The sequence below is a fragment of the Nanorana parkeri genome, unplaced genomic scaffold (assembly GCF_000935625.1).
Source record: "Nanorana parkeri isolate BGI_ZX_2015 unplaced genomic scaffold, ASM93562v1 scaffold207, whole genome shotgun sequence".
Classification (NCBI taxonomy): Eukaryota; Metazoa; Chordata; class Amphibia; order Anura; family Dicroglossidae; genus Nanorana; species Nanorana parkeri.
The window spans coordinates 1,024,793-1,037,683 of NW_017306475.1; the positions used below are offsets into that span (position 1 = coordinate 1,024,793).

At 44.6% G+C, this 12,891-nt stretch overlaps 1 protein-coding gene across 1 annotated transcript in view; it reads left to right on the forward strand.

Moving 5' to 3' along the window:
* The first annotated feature begins 2,394 nt into the window (after positions 1-2,394).
* The window catches only part of ANKRD50 (ankyrin repeat domain 50), a 62,158-nt gene continuing 51,661 nt past the window's right edge, over positions 2,395-12,891 (forward strand). Inside the window, exon 1 of the mRNA XM_018555676.1 lies at positions 2,395-2,442. The gene's annotated coding sequence lies outside the window, so the exon portion shown is untranslated. The remainder of the gene's footprint in view (positions 2,443-12,891) is intronic.

Here is a 12,891-nt window from a genome sequence, read left to right on the forward strand (position 1 = left end):
ACCCCAAATGCGGCAAGCAAAACATGTTTAGGCACATGCAAAAATGTGTGAAAAAACACACGGTCAAAAGCTCATTGAATTCAGTGCGCTACCCTATGCAGATGTATGAGAAATGCGCCAAAACGCTGCACGCTTTCGGGCACATAGCAAGTGTTAACTGTGCCTAAAATCTGATTTAAGCTATAACACATAGAGGGAAATTTATCAAAACTGGAGCAGACAAAATCTGGAGCAGCTGTACATGGCAACCAATCAGCTTCTCTCTTTCATATTCAAAGCGTAACAGAACAAACTGAAGAGAGCCGCTGATTGGCTACTATGGGCAACTGCCCCAGATTTTGATAAATTCCCCCCAGCAGGTTCCCTCTACACCTCAGCGTCAGTGGTTTAAGGCTTATTTCAGACATTTTTTAAAAGTGTTTTTTAAGCACTTCAAGTATTACTAAAGGCTAGGCGTTTTTTACCTAATGCATTCTATGTAACCCCCCGACACTTACCTGTAACCAGTCATCTCCTCTGCCGGGACATGAAAGATACTCGACTTTCCCCGAACTTCCTGGTCCTGCAGGAGGGTACTGAGGGCAGAGGAGCCATAGATTCCTTCTGCCGTCAAAGTGTGACTGCGGGAGCAGAGACGTGGCTTGCCACAAGCTGTGTGTGTCTATGGACGCACATAGCAAGGTGTGGGAACGGGTAGCAGGCTAGCTGACGGAGACACCCCTTTTTTTGGGGGGGGGGCAGGGTATCTAGCAGTTTGGGGACAACTAGAGAACAAGGAAATAAAACGTTTATAGCAGAAACAAAAGGCAGTTCAAGTGAGTTTAGCCCTCACAACCATGTAAAAAAATAAAATGATGGTTTAATGTCCTCTTAACATGCGTCAACACGTTTTTAAAGCGCTTCAATGTTTTTTTTCTCGGCACATTCAGCTTCAGGCGTGCTTATAAAAGAGGCATCCGACAAATAAATGCTCCCCACAGCAGTGATCTTCTGGCACTGCAGAGGTTAAGAGTGGGTCGTGCCGTTTACCTTCCCCTCGTCCATTCACAAAACTCCCTGTATTGTTTTCCCAGAATGCAAGGCGTTCTCTGACTGTAGGATGAATGACAGGACCGCCCCTTGCCCATTCACAGAACACCTTGCATTCTGGGAAAATAACACCAGGAGTTTTGTGAATGGATGAGTGGACAGGAAGGAGGGGACAAATGGCGCGATAATTCACTGTCGCAGTTCTTAACCCTTGCAGCGCCAGAAGATCACTGCTGTGGGGAGTATTTACCACCAATGGAGGGAGGATTTTTACAGTAACCAGCAGCCAGGAGGACACTGCTTTATTAGAGGGAACTTATGTTACTGGTGCTGTGTGCCCCCCCCAAAAAATCTGTACAGGCGTTCAGCTATAAAGTGTTTGTATGTTAACATTTGGGGGTAGAGGTGGGAAGGGTTAGAACCCATCATGTTTTTATTGATGTCCGTGTCCCCACTGAGATTTAACTTGTTTGTCCTGTTGACTATTCTCACTGAAATAGAAAGCGATGGGAGATGTTTCAGTTGTCCCCAGAGCAGTAACGGATGAGATATCTTCCACTGGGGACACTTGTTCCATGGACGACCATTTGAGATGGCTCTGCCCTCACTTTGTACAGATTTCCTCTCACTTCCTGTTCCATAACTATGACAGGAAGTGAATGGAAATCTCCCAAAAGGGACACAGACAACAAAATATAAAAGTGACAGGGGTTTTCACCCTTCCCTACTGTAACAAAAACTAAAATGTAAAGTTTGGGTATACCTATTCTTTACCATGAACAAACAATCAAAGCTGGAAACTATCTTTGTAGAGAAAATCCCCCCACCCTGTGTCTGTGACTCGGTACTAACTATAACATCATCACCTCTAAAATAAAAGACACCAGACTTATATCACAACTCCAGTCCGTAACTTTTTTTACACGAATTCTGGGAGATTGAACATTGAAAGAGTGACAGAAAATCAATCGTACAAAACTGAAGCAGCGCAGAAGAGAATAAACCCCGGCAGGGTTACGCCAGGACGCCGGGCCGTCACGTGATCCCCAGACCGCAAAGCAGCTGGAACTACAACTCCCGTCATGCACCGAGCCCCTGGCCAGCGTCCAGACCATGGTAACGCGAATGTGGCCGCTAGAGACCGTGACGTCATGACGTGGGCGCGGCCACCTGGGAAGAGTGTCCTCGTCCTGCGGTGGTGCTGTGTGGCAGCTGTCCCCCCCCCCAACCTCTCCTCCCCTCCTGCTGTTTGGAGGCGGAGTCCCCGGCTCTCGGGGAGGAGGAGCGGCAGCCGCTGTACAGCCAGACTGAAGACCCGAGAAAGAGAGAGGGGGAACAAAGAGCGGACACCCCGGGGTGGAGAGCGGCAGGAGGCACGGTGACTGGCTGCCAGTTGTGTCCGTGCAGCTGCAGGTAAATATACCGGGGCAGAGGCGGACAGCTGAGTGCTGGGGGGAAGGGGGGGAGTCGTGTAGGGAGCAGTGCAGGATGTGCTTGTATGTATACACATATGTGACTGAACACACCCACACACACAGTGTACACTACAGCTGCCAGCTTACTTCTGTCACCAGTCCTGTTGTGGAGACAAGTTAGCTGTGGGCATGTCACTGGCACAATGATGGGGGGGGGGGCTCTGTGCATCCGACTCCCTACTTTCCAAAGCTGGATTGGGGTGTCGGGGAATAGTTTACTGAGTGCACCTCCACCCTATACGACAGCCCCAATTCCTGCTCCCCCCCAGTGTATCGGGGTGGGGTCTGTGGCCCTCGCACTGCATGTCATTGGCTGCCTCCCCCTGTATGTGTTGTATGCATACAGCCCCCTGTGTACGTGTGTCTGCTCGGCCAGACACGGATGGCTGGAGCTGCCCAAGTCTCCATCTACACACAGGAAAGGGGGCTTGTGATCTCCAGCAGCAGCAGCGCAAAGATCACGAGCTGTGCTGGGGAGGAGGAAGAGGGTCATAAATACCCTGGAGTAATGTGCCAAATCTTCACTGACAAACCACTTCCACCCCATGCAGAGAGCAAGAAAACTACAGCACAGCAATGGAGCATGAAGCTGGGGTTCAACCCAGGCAGTTTACAGCCACTTCCCACAATTTAGGAGTGCACTGGAAGGGTTAAATCCAGGAAATCCAGAGCCACTTCCCACCATATAGGGGTGCACTGGAAGGGTTCAATCCAGACAGTCTACAGCCACTTTCCACCATTTAGGGGTGCACTGGAAGGGTTCAATCCAGACAGTCTACAGCCACTTTCCACCATTTAGGGGTGCACTGGAAGGGTTCAATCCAGACAGTCTACAGCCACTTTCCACCATTTAGGGGTGCACTGGAAGGGTTCAATCCAGACAGTCTCCAGCCACTTTCCACCATTTAGGGGTGCACTGGAATGGTTCAATCCTTAGGGGTGCGCTGTTTGTTTAAAGAGACTACATTTTTCTTCTAAAGTTGTTTTATGTTTCACGGATTAGTCTGATTTTACAGTCTCCTTCTAAGGTTAATTTTTATGGTCAGATTGTACGGCTCCCCATGCACACAACACAATCTGGTTGTACAATCTCCTTCTAAAGTTCATTGTATGGTCAAATTGTAATGTCTATGGGGACCCATACAATCTTTGTACGACCAACCTAAAGCTGATCACACACACTACAGTCTGAATGTACAATCTCCCATTAGATTAATATATTACAGGTATTTATATAGCGCTGACAATTTACATACTGCACATTCACATCAGTCCCTGTCCCCATGGAGCTTACAATCTTAGGTCCCTATCTCACCCACTAGGGCCAGTTTAGACAGGAACCAATTAACCTAGCTGCATGCAAACTCAATGCAACCAGCACCCTGGCCAGTATTTGAACCAGGGACCCAGGGCTGCAAGGCGGAAGTGCTAAGCAACACTTACGTAGTGCAAGGGACATTTTAATTAGATAACTCTAAAGCTGATTGTATGGTCAGACTGTAGTGTGTATGGGGACCCTTAGATTTAACAAAACTATGTAGAATAAGGACCTACCGAAACCATCCATACGATTTGTATCCAATCAGGCAGATCCTAGCAATATATACTTGTTGGTAGATCTAAAGGAGATTGTAATGTGTGTGGAGATCTTTCTTTAGGGTGCAGTTTGACAGCACTTTTGCAGATGATGCTTGTCCGTATAGGGTCAGCATACACGTTACAATCTGACATACAATACACTTTAGATTTGCCAAAACTATAGAAGGAAGACCTACCTAATCTATCCAGTCAGACAGACCCTTGTATTACATATTTGTTGGTACAGTAGATCTAGAAGGGATTGTACAATCAGATTGTATTTATATAGTGCCGACAATTTACGCAGCACTTTACATTCATATACGATATTATTATAATACAGAATGTATATAGCGTCCATAGTTTGCACAGCGCTTAGCACTATAAAGGGAGACATTACATAAGGTGCACATTCACATCAGTCCCTGCCCTCAAGGAGCTTACAATCTAAGGTCCCTATCTCGCATGCATACAATTTAGAGAGGAGCCAACCCGGAGGAAACCAATGCAAGCACAGGGAGAACATGCAAACTCCATGCAGATAGTGTCCTAACCGGGACCCCCAGTGCTGCAAGGCAGGAGTGATAATCATTTGGGGTATATTCTGTGCGGTATGACACCACTTTTTGCAGACGATGCTTATCCTTCCAGATGAAAAGCTGTTGGTGTGGGAACTTTTTCTCTTTTCCTGTCTGCTCTTCTTACATTTGATTGGTTTGGAATCTCCTGGTGTCATCTCGCAATGTAGAGGATCTGGGTGTTTATAAATACTGCTCCCTGGTTGTTGTAGGGTGAACTTCCATCTCGTGGACTGTGTGCAGAGGAAGGCTCTCCACCATCGGAATGATTGGCAGTTGTGGGCACGGTTGGTGTACACTGGCAGTCTGGTTTGTCATCGGGGTGTGTCATTCAGATTGTGTGATGTGGATTTGTGTGTTTAAAAATTCATGTTGTAATTACTACCAATGAGAAGGAGGAAGCCCAGTGTGCAGTTTTCAACATCTTCCCCTTGTAAGGTGAAATGCGGCAAAGCATGATCAATGCAATGGCATAGATTAAAAGGGCAACGCCAGACACATCAGACATGTCATTCCCACCATTCTCCAGCGTCTGGGCACATCTTTCACTTCACCCTCCCCCTCTCGTTTCAAAATGCAGAGCCGGTATATTGATTATTTCCCTGGAATCGGAAAATATGTCATTGCACAACTCCCAATACATATTTATGAACTCATTACCTATAGAATTCTTAAAGGAACGCCATTGTCTTCTCTGTTTTATGGCTGGCTGTCATCGCTTTTTACTAAGTAAATCAATCTTTTGTAAGTTGTCATTTTTGTTACGACTTAGAAACTGCATCCAGTCTCCCGATTACATTGCCTGAGCTCTTCCTGCATTGTCTCTGTTGTGCTTTAAGAATGCCAGTGACGTCAGTGTCACTTTTTTTTTCTTCTCATGAGAAGGTTTTCACTTTTAAAGTCATCAGTACTGACACATAGTTTTAAACATTTGTGTTCGTTTTGCATACTTATGAATGGAATTTGTTTTCCCTTGAGAAGAGGGATATGATTACCATGTATAAATACATAAATGGTCATTCACTTTAAAGTGACAGTAAACTTAGGAGTTAAACCTTAAAAACGCATTCTAGTACCCTAACTATAAACAAAAATGTATCTTATTTGTGTATCAGTCAGCTGTAGCTCCTCAAATCATCTCTGAATTGGTGCTGACACTGTCCTTACTTCTGGAGGGTGGATACTTATGTTCCCCATGGTCCCTGTGTGTGTTGTAAAGTAGTCACCGCTCCAAACTCACTCCCATGATCCCTGCGGGGAGCAGGGACTGACAGTCACTCTAGGGAAGATTTTCCGGAAGTGAGCGAATCGGCTGGATGTTTCGGCTCACTTCCCGATCAATAGAGCCGACCTGTGACAGCTTTTTTGTGGAAATCGCTCACTCCATAGTTCTCTTTTTTTAACTCCTGAGTTTAGTGTCGCTTTAAGGTCACTGCAAAGGATAAGAGGGCATTTTTTACATCTAGAGGAAAATAGGTTTAATCTTTGCATACGGAGAGCCTTCTTTGCAGTTAGAGCTGTGAAAATGTAGAATAGACTCCCTCAGGAACTAGTTCTAGCCAGCTCAGCTAATTGTAAAATAACATAAATAGATGCAGAATATAACTTGGTAACACCAGTATTAATAGGTAATAACACCAGAGGTTGTTGATCCCAGGTAGATCTGATTGTCTTAGGGCAGGGTAGGCAAACTTGGCACTCCAGATGTGGTAACTACAAATCCCATCAAACCTCTGCCTCTGGGAGTCATACCTATAGCTGTCAGTCTTGTAGTGTCCCATGGGACCTGTAGTTCCAAATCAGCTGGACTTGTGACATTGCCTACCGTTGTCTACTGCTGTTTAGGAAGGAATGTTTCCCCTGTTGGAAATATTGAACTATCCTTTATAGCAGGGGTGCCCATTAGGTAGATCGTGATCTTCCAGTAGCTCTCAAAGCTGATGCTGGTAGATCACGAAGGGTGTGAATGGCGGCCCCTTTATTTCATTTTGGTATATTTATTTAGCTGTGCACACATGATCACCTATTAGCCTGATTCTGCTGAGCCAAGCTCCCTGACACCTTTCTGGTGGATACTGGTGGTTGAAGTGCTATGTATTACATCAAAGAATATTCGTTTACACAGCCTGTTGCACTACACTGTTTGCAAAATACAGCAAGGTAAACCAGGAGAGAGAGCAAGGAGACAGACAGTAGAGAGCAAAGAGAGACAGCCAGGAAAGAGAGAGGAGAGACAGCCAGGGGAGAGACAGCCAGGAGAGCGAGGGGAGAGAGAGCGAAGAGAGACAGCCAGGAGGGACAGCCAGGAGGGGGAGGAGAGACAGCCAGGAGGGGGAGGAGAGACAGCCAGGAGAGGGAGGAGAGACAGCCAGGAGAGGGAGGAGAGACAGCCAGGAGAGGGAGAGTGAGGGAGGTTTTTTTTTCGTTGGTAGATCTCATGTAGCTCGTCATTTGAAAAGTAGATCTCAACACAAAAAATTGTGGGCACCCCTGCTTTTATAGGGTTTTTTTTGTCTGGAGTAGCTTTGGGTATAGGGTTTAGTTTATGGAGGTTTTCTTTTTTTTTTTCTATTGGTGGAACTAAGTGGTCTTTATTTTAAATCTAACTATGACTCTTTTAACATTTAGGGTTCCCTTTCATTGGCTGCTTCGTGTAAAACACAATACAATTATATGTATGATGTTATAAAGTTCCTAATTGTCACCTGGATAACTTTAGTCAAGAGTCAGGTTTTCTTTAGCAACTACTTTTATCTAAGAAGTCCCCACACATGTTCCTCCTGAGAAGTTTTCCATGTTTGACGCTTTGCAGTGCAGACTATCGCCCTGTGTTGGCTGTCATATAAAGGTGGCCATACACTCTACAACCATCGCAAGACCTTAGTCTTGCGATGGTTGTACAGGGATTAAAAAAACGTACGATCTGCCTATCTTGGACAGGCAGATCGCACTCTCGATCATCGCAAGCCTGCCCCCCTGAGGGGCGGGCTTCCGATGACCGCAATGCTGAACGGGCAGTGTGCGCGTGCGCACACCGGCCCGTTCCTCATTTGTCTTCCGAGCACCGTTCTAACCAGCCGAGAATCGTACGATTCCCGGCTGGTTTTCGAACATGCTGGTTCGACGGAAGACGTGCGACCGTACAGTAGAAACGGTCGCACGTCTCCGTTCACACTGCTCGATTCTCGTACGATCGCGGGATTTCCTGCGATTCTCGTACGAGAATCCAGCAGTGTATGGGCACCTTAAGGCAGAAGGTGGCAATAAAATGTCAGCTTGGAGTTTTCTGCTGTTCGATTCCATTACAGGAAGTCAGCTGTGTATTGGAGAATTTCAGCCTGTATTATAATTGATTACCCTTCCACAGATTTACCCATGTTATAGAACTGATATGTTATGTGCTCCCAAACTTCACGCCACTCAGTATTAATGGCAACTTATTTTAGTGGCATTCATGTGGCTCCATCAATCTTCACTGCAAGTTTGATCACCTGCTTACTAGGAAAAAGTTTGAATCACTGGGTGAAAGGTTGCTCTAGGCTCTTCATTTCCAGGTGACCATTTAGGCTAGGTTCAGATTTCGGTGGTCCCAGGACTGCGCGATCATGCACGATTGCACATGATTGCACACAGCAATTGGCGTGCGGCCTCATTGATTTCAGTGGGGTTACATCTGCGTGCAATCGCTGGAAAAGGGTACAAGTACCTCCTTTTTTGAAGCGCAGCGTGCTGTTTTTTGAACCGCGATCGTGCACGGTTGGTAGCACGGCAGGAAAGCGCGCAATCTGCCTGGTATGACTGGGGGTGCCATTAGAAAATAGTGGCACCACCAGCACGATCGGCGCTGGTATGCGATTCCGTGATCGCGCGGCCATCTGCAAAGTTTCATGAACGATTGCCACGCGGTTGCGCATCGCCCTAGTGTGAACCTAGCCTTAACTGAAAATGCTCACCCATGTCATTGAAATAAATCCTTTTCAGAATGTCCTGTCTGTCTCTCTATGCACTACACAGCAGTATCAGTGTTTGTAGATGAACACTTTGAAAAGAATGTAGGGCTGCAACCAACTAATCGGTAATGAGAATAGTTGTCAGCGATTAGTTGGTTGGATCTCCTAGCTCTCTCCATGCTAGGAGGAGGGCACACCAAGCAAGCAATTTGAAATGGCAAGTAGCAGGCTGGCTATTACACCAGCCCACTACCTGCTGTATTTACATTTAGCCGCCATCTGCGGAATCTTGCCACTGTCAGCTGTCATTCCCTGGCTGAAGCTATTCAAGCGCCATGTGCTTACAATACAATTCTTAAATATTTTTTCATAAAAAGTGGGAATTCATTTTCTGTTTCGGCCTGACAAATTCTGCTGCGGGAGGTGCGTTGCATTGCCATTTATTTAATTGGCACACCAAACACCCCTCCCACCCACAGTGTGATGGGCCACACTGGAACACACATACTGCAATGCCATGCATTCCAGTGCAGTGGGATTGCAAAAAATTGTGCAAGCAGTTTTATTCTGAAGCAAACTTAATGTTTGTATCCCTTCCTTTGTGTATTTCATTTTAAATTAAGGATAGTTTTTATTTATTTTTATCTGATCGATTAAATAATCGGACAACTAATCGACTATGAAAATAATCATTAGTTGCAGACCTACTAGGAATACTTGGAAGACTTTTTCATAGCATACCAAGGAAAAGTGTTAAAAGTGAGTTTCCTTTCTTTTCAGTGTAACCGTATATGTTTCAGATTGATTGAATAAATGAAGCAATCATGATATTGTGGGAATCTCTCATAATCTCATAGTTCAGTTACTTGGCTGATCAGTTAGGCTTCAGACCACAGAAATGGCAAGAATTGCTTCTTTTCAAATGTATCCCTGGATCTGCTTTTATCATAGAGGGACCCTGTGTTTGTGTGTGTGTATATTTTTCATAACTGGCTTACATAAAATATATTGAATGGGAAGGAGACCTCTGGCCATCAGCATGTCTGCCCATATATCTTCCAGTTGGTGTTATTGTAGGGAACATCTCTAAATCTTTGCCAGTTACGGGTCAACACATTATAGGCCAAATCTATTGATATCTCAACTCTTTCAAGCAACCAAATTAATGGCAACTTATTTTAGTGACCTTCATGTGGCTCCATCAATTTTTACTGCAATTTTGATCACCTGTGTATGTATGAATGTATATGTAATATAATTAGCAACCCCTGAACTATAAGAGATATATATATATATATATATACACACAATGTGTTTGTGACTCCTTTTTATAATTCTACTCACACAAACATGTTTACATTTATGGGTGAGGTAGTACATGAAGTTTACAGTGTTCACCCATGTAATTGAAAGAAACCCTTCTCAGAATGTCCTTCACTGACTTGTAGGTATGCAAGCTGCTGCATTGTGTGTGATGTCTGTCTGACTGCACAGCAGTATCAGCGTTTAGTGTAGATATGGACAAATCCCAGGAGCCAGGTCACCAACGCTCCTTAAAAATGACAGCTGGTGCTCAACTTTTGAGGTTTTCTCTAGTTGTTGTCAATGGAGCTGGCTCCTAAAAAAAGAAGTCCTGCTGGCTCCTGGACTGGACAGAAGGGCCCCTGAATTCCATATGAATCTGTGCACGCCTTAATTAGTGTAACAGCTCCTGCCAGGGCAGCGAGGGGCTTACATCTTGGATACTCTTTTGGAAGTATTCGTTATAGTAATCAGATGTTTTGTCTTTTTTTTTTTTTTACTCTATATTTATAGAGATAAAACGTTGAAACAGACTCTTGCACGAGAGGTCTGATCTAAAAAATAAAGTGAATGTAGGCTACCATTCATACATAGCGTGGGTCAGCTTTGCTATGGCTGCATAAGAGTATTAGCAGAACTCCAGTATTTCATTTTTTTCTGGGGTTTTTTTGGTCCTGAGATTTGCACAGCTCGGTCCCACAGCATATCCCTGTCTAGTAGGGCAGGGGACCTGATCTTTTCCTGCTGCAGTTTCACCTTCACTTACAGGCTTCCTTCCTAACCCCACCCTGTAACTGGGCAGTAAAAGGAGAAGCAGCAGACTGATGAGGTCATCTCTCTGTCAGTCCACTCTCTCTTCCTATTAGCATGCTCCTTGCACTGCAGAACATCTAATTGCCTTCTTGTGCTGCTTCTTCCTCCACCTTTCAGGCCCCTGTTGTACAGCCTGTTCAAAAGACTGAAAGAGGCTGATACCATTTACCTATTCAGGTAAATGCAGTGCTTGCATTTAAAAACAAAATTAATGTAATTATTCACTCATTTGTGTTTTTTTGTATATATGCTCGGAGCTCAACGTAAATTTTCTGTGTCTACCGTAGCGTTGAATCGGGATTGTTTTTGAGGTTTTGGCTTTCTCCTGTGCCCTTGGCTTCAAATCATGTCTTCAGGCCTACTTGTACAAGCTCTTAGTGAATTTGTAATTGTGTGCTCGAGTTGGATGTGGTTTACTAACAGATCGGTATGGCAGGGCTCCGCAGGTGCCTGGTAATTGTGAACACACATAAAAATTGTAGACGGATGTAGTCCCCCTGCAAAAACTCCACTGTGAAAATTACTGAGAATCACTTTTATGAGCCATTATAGATATTGTTTATGGGGGTTGCTAATGACATCTTATTCCTTTAAGGCAATGGAAAGTGTAGTATCTATGACAACAAGTCAGAACAGTAAAAATATCAAGCATTTTGGTTTTTATGGGTGCACTTTGCACTGCTTTTTAGAGCGCTGTGGTGCTTTGAAGTACTGACTTTGCACTATTAATAGAAATGCTTACTGGATAAGACTCAATTTCTTAAGCTTAGTATAAGAAACTGCTTATATATGAACATTATGTAGTCTTTTACCCAACTAGGATGTAGAGTTCTTGGCTCGTTTTTACAAGGCTTCTTCTGTCTTTTTAACACATGGTAAAAAGCCTGTTTACAGAGTTCAATAGCTCCTAGTGACTCGTCCTTTATCAGATTGAGAGAAACATGTGTTTCTAAACTATTAGAGATTTTATTTAGGATCAAAAGACAAGAAGGAAATGGCAACTTTTGATGACATTTCCTCAACATTGCAGTGTATGAAAACCCTAACAATGAGCTTTGCTATCATTTAGTCTGGCAAATATGAAAGTTTTTTGTTTTTTTGTTTTTTTTATTATATCTGTTTGATTAGTACAAAGAAACACACGTGAATCATGTCAGACATTCAAAGTTGTCCTGTGTCCTCTTGCACACTTCTAGTGTTATCTAATTAGCCCTCCTAGTTCTTATTTTAGGCTATAGAATAATTAGTTTCTATGTTGTAGAGATGGGAGAGTTTGAGTAGTTTGGTGTCAGCCATGCCCAGCTGTCTTTTTTTTGCTGCTCTGTCCACAAAAATGCTGTGTTGTCAGCTCAGTACGTAGAAGCAGAGTGCATTTCTGGCTAATCAATGGGTATTTTTCTGTACTTGCAGTGTATTTTAAAGAGATAAAACAAGTAGGAATGGTTATGTTTCACAGGGGCGACTTCATATGGGCTTGAGCAGTGGCTCTCAACCTGTGTAACCTCAGGACCCACATTTGTCCTTGGTCATTAAGTCGTGACCCAAGTTGCACTGCAATGGAACGCATGGCATTGAGGTACTGCACATTCCGATGCTGGCGACAGAACTGTGGGTGGGAGGTGCATTTGGGGTGCCATTCTGCGAAGTACAGTGCGTTAATCACACAGGACTGCGATTAACACACTGTACTTGTGTGAATGGGCCCTCAAAAACACACGACCACAGACACAATCTCTCTCTCTCACACTCTCTCTCTCACACTCTCTCTCTCACACTCTCTCTCTCTCTCTCTCTCTCTCTCTCTCTCTCTCTCTCTCTCTCTCTCTCTCTCTCTCTCTCTCTCTCTCTCTCTCTCTCTCTCTCTCTCTCTCTCTCTCTCTCTCTCTCTCTCTCTCTCTCTCTCTCTCTCTCTCTCTCTCTCTCTCTCTCTCTCTCTCTCTCTCTCTCTCTCTCTCTCTCTCTCTCTCTCTCTCTCTCTCTCTCTCTCTCTCTCTCTCTCTCTCTCTCTCTCTCTCTCTCTCTCTCTCTCTCTCTCTCTCTCTCTCTCTCTCTCTCTCTCTCTCTCTCTCTCTCTCTCTCTCTCTCTCTCTCTCTCTCTCTCTCTCTCTCTCTCTCTCTCTCTCTCTCTCTCTCTCTCTCTCTCTCTCTCTCTCTCTCTCTCTCTCT